Consider the following 5,090-nt stretch of genomic DNA (forward strand, 5'->3'; position numbering starts at 1 on the left):
GTCTCCCTCTCGATCTTCTTCTTCTAACAGGTTCCTCCCAAGCCCTCTTCAACCCTTCCTCGTCATCCATCCTCATCACATGCCCATACCATCTCAAACGTGACTCTCTTATCACCTCTGTAATCTTTACTAAGCCTGCCCTTCTCCTTATTTCGTCATTTTCCAATCCCTCAAGCAGCGATATTCCCATAATCCACCTCAGCATTCTCATCTCTGTTCTCTCAAGCTTTACTTCTTTTCTTCTTGGAGCCCGTGGTTCCAATCCATACATTAACACTGGTCTTAGCATGTGCAGTAAATCCTGACTTTTAGCTTGATTGGCATTTTCTTATTGCTTACTACTTCAGCCACCTCTACTCACTTGCCCAACACAGCTTTTATCCTACTGTCAACTTCAGCCACACAACCTTGCTCTTAGCTTAAAGTAGATCCTAAGTATTTCAACTTTTCCACGTTCCTTGTTAGACTTCCTTCAAATAATATGAAAGTGTGAGTTGAATGAGAGTTTGTTTGTACAGTGTTTTTACATTGATTGGAACCAGCAACGGGACCAACAGCTTTACATGACTTCCGAACCATGTCGAGAGTGAACTTCTATCACCAGAAATATAAATCTCTAAACTCTTATTGGAATGACCATGAATCGAACTCGCGGCCACCTAGGTTGCAGGCCAAGACCTTATTATCAATCTTAAATGGCAAAAATAAATTACATCACAGTTTCATGCAGTCTGGAGTCTATCTACTTAGGTGCCTTTGTTTTACATCATTCTTACAATATTCAAATCATATATGTGAAATTACATAACTTTTTTACACGAGGTCAACCCATTAAAACCAGGGTTTAGAAAGAAGACCCTTCATCACCTATGCTACGTTTCGTTTTTCTTCGTTTTGCCCATATTATTAATTACAATTAAGTATGCAAATGGGAAATAAAATGAAAATAATACACACACACAAACATAAAGTATATACATATATTATATATATATATGTATATATATATATATATATATATATATATATATATATGATATATGATATATATATATATATATATATATATATATATATATATATATATATATATATATATATATATATATATATATATATATATATATATATATATACATATATATATATATATATATATATATAGATATATATATATATATATATATATATATATATATATATAATATCTAATAAAAGGAGCCCATAAAAACACCAAAATGTAGAGAGAAAAGTACTATATTTCAGAGACTGCTGTCTCTCTCTTCAGGTATATGAATGAGAAAAGTTTACAGAAAAGGTGGTATTTATACCAAGAGATTCGTCCACAAGTAAGCCAATTTAGGTTACCCCCGCTGATAATCTTCCTTTAATCTTCTTAAGCGTTGGTTGAATGAACACTGCGTCGACGATGTCTGATGTCCAATTCCCTTTTGAGATGTTCATTACCTGCTTCTCTTTTATTAAGGCCGATTCCATCATTTGACTCTTGTACCGGCAGTTGCTGCTATAAATTACACGTGACATATTCCAGTTTATTCTATGGTTATGTTCATTTATATGATTGAAAATAGCCGAGTTCTGTTGTCCATACCTAACTGACCGTTTGTGTTGTATTAATCTCTGGGGAAGTGATTTACCTGTAAATCCGATGTAAGATTGGTCACAGTCCTGGCATGGGATCTCATATACCCCAGAGTCTTTGGGCGATGTCTTTTGTTGGACGTTAATCAGGGATTTGGCTAAGGTATTTGGGTAGGTAAATGCAAAAGGGTTGGATTTCCCCAAGGGTGTGAGTTACTCTCTTAATCGTCTCCAGGTGGGGAATTTTTATTTTATTGTTGGGTGTGTCCCTCTGGTCTTGTCTTTAGGGGGTCGGTAGAAAATTACGTTTGCTTTTTGAATTGCTTTCTCAATTATATGGTCAGGATACTTTAAAGATGAAAGTTGCTTGCGAATTAGTTCAAATTCTTTTTCCAGGAAATCTGGGGAACAAATTCGTAAGGCTCTTAAGAATAGGTTGCTAGCTAGACCTATCTTGATAGAATTGTCATGATAGCTAATGCCAGACCGCAAAAACAACCTAGACTTCATAGTGGCTTTTGATAAATTCATATCTGACAAAAACTACAGCCGTGAAGAGATATGTTTAAAAGGAGTGTTACTAAATGCTTTAACTGACCTTCATAAGAAATATCCTGTCCCCGCAGATTCATGATAGCCATCCACTCGCTAAAAAAGTTAGATGTTATAATAAGTAGATCCGACAAAGACGGCAAAATTGTAATAATGGACAAAGACTTCTACCTCGACAAAATCAACCAGCTCCTTAGCGACACAAATACTTACGAAAAACTGACGAAAAATCCCCTCCAGAACGTTCCCACAGAATTTTTTCGGAAAGTAAGATTAATTGGCCAAGACAAAAAGAGTATTGAACTATTAGAGAAATTTAAAGTAATTAATCCTAAATTACCCTACTTTTATGGTCTTCCCAAAACTCACACAAAGACAATCTTCCATTCAGACCCATCGTTTCATGCGCCGGAGCTTTCAATTACAAAATTTCTAAATGGTTAGCTGGCCTCCTTTCTCCTTTTTTAGGCACTTTTTCTCCCAGTCACATCAAACATTCGGAAGACTTTTGTCACAAATTCAGAGAAGCACATATACCACTTCACAACATAAAACTTTTAAGCCTTGACGTAGACTCCCTATTCACAAAAGTACCAGTACAGGACGTTCTTCAGTTTTTAAGGGAAAAATTATCCCCCTATTCAGATCATTTCCCTTTGGCACTTGACAAAATAATAAAGTTAGTTGAATTATGTGCATCTAATAACGTATTTTCATTCGGGGAATCATTCTACAAGCAAAAATTCGGGTGTAGTATGGGTAGTCCTTTAAGTCCTATTTTAGCCAATCTGTACATGGAATACTTTGAAACTACAGTAATAAATGCAATAAAAACCCAAAAACATGCTGTGGATGAGATACGTGGATGACATACTAACATTTTGGGATAATAAGTGGGGTAATTTTAATGAATTCCTCTCAAAATTAAACGCATTAGTGCCCAGCATCAAATTTAAAGTTGAATGGGAAACAGACAACAAAATTCCTTTTCTTGATGTTTTAATAATCAGAGACACGACAGAATACAAATTTACCATATACAGAAAACCAACGTTCTCACTTTCATATATTCACTACTTTAGCTATCATGACAATTCTATCAAGATAGGTCTAGCTAGCAACCTATTCTTAAGAGCCTTACGAATTTGTTCCCCAGATTTCCTGGAAAAAGAATTTGAACTAATTCGCAAGCAACTTTCATCTTTAAAGTATCCTGACCATATAATTGAGAAAGCAATTCAAAAAGCAAACGTAATTTTCTACCGACCCCCTAAAGACAAGACCAGAGACACACATAACAATAAAATAAAAATTCCCCACCTGGAGACGATTAAGAGAGTAACTCACACCCTTGGGAAATCCAACCCTTTTGCATTTACCTACCCAAATACCTTAGCCAAATCCCTGATTAACGTCCAACAAAAGACATCGCCCAAAGACTCTGGGGTATATGAGATCCCATGCCAGGACTGTGACCAATCTTACATCGGATTTACAGGTAAATCACTTCCCCAGAGATTAATACAACACAAACGGTCAGTTAGGTATGGACAACAGAACTCGGCTATTTTCAATCATATAAATGAACATAACCATAGAATAAACTGGAATATGTCACGTGTAATTTATAGCAGCAACTGCCGGTACAAGAGTCAAATGATGGAATCGGCCTTAATAAAAGAGAAGCAGGTATGAACATCTCAAAAGGGAATTGGACATCAGACATCGTAAACGCAGTGTTCATTCAACCAACGCTTAAGAAGATTAAAGGAAGATTATCAGCGGGGGTGACCTAAATTGGCTTACTTGTGGACGAATCTCTTGTATAAATACCACCTTTTCTGTAAACTTTTCTCATTCATATACCTGAAGAGAGAGACAGCAGTCTCTGAAATATAGTACTTTTCTCTCTACATTTTGGTGTTTTTATGGGCTCCTTTTATTAGATGGAATTCTGTTGTTACAGAACACTTTTACCAGTCATATATATATATATATATATATATATATATATATATATATATATATATATAGTATATATATATATATATATACGTGGGTGTGTGTGCAATATATAAATATATATATATACATACATACACACATACATACATATATATATATATATATATATATATATATATATATATATATATATATATATATATACACTTTATGTGTGTGTATTATTTTCCTTTTATTTCCCATTTTGTGTGTGTGTGTGTGTATGTTATGAAATATCTGGTTATCATATCTATTACACTTTGGCCCTAAACACTATAATAGTTATTTTTCTATCGTTAACGTTTCTCAAACAATATATCACATTACCTTCGCTCTCTTTCTTTTCCTAACTATCATGAGTGCCTGGCATTTTATCACTCAAGTATATAGACAACTAAAAAGTTAGGAACCAGGCAGTTTAGCTTTCACACTTTAAAAAGCAAAACAAATATTCAAGTATATTCAATATTATTACTGGTTCAATATGTTTTACAAAAATTTATTTGTGTGTCAATTTACATGCTGCGAAGGTCCCTTGCAAAGTCTACCATCCAATATAAAATCACCTCATAAAAGCCTTTGCTCCTCAGTGTATTTTCCGTAAAATATGGAAATAGTTAGAACTGAAATAGAATTTATTCTCCTTCCTAATCCAAGCTATTAGCTATACTATATTATTTCTATATTCTAGGCATGCGTTCATTCCTAAAAAATCAAGCAATCTGAACACTGAACAGAAAAACAAAAATTACGCTCTTGAATAAACATTTCCCTTTTTTTATGACCTTATAAAATTTTAAGAAGGAAAGGTTGTCAACAACATCAAACACTCGGGTGGATTCAATTTAGTTCACGGTGATTTATGACCGCCCACTCAACTCAACCCACCACTCTCTCTCTCTCTCTCTCTCTCTCTCTCTCTCTCTCTCTCA

The sequence above is a fragment of the Macrobrachium nipponense genome, chromosome 4 (genome assembly GCF_015104395.2).
Source record: "Macrobrachium nipponense isolate FS-2020 chromosome 4, ASM1510439v2, whole genome shotgun sequence".
NCBI classification, from domain to species: Eukaryota; Metazoa; Arthropoda; class Malacostraca; order Decapoda; family Palaemonidae; genus Macrobrachium; species Macrobrachium nipponense.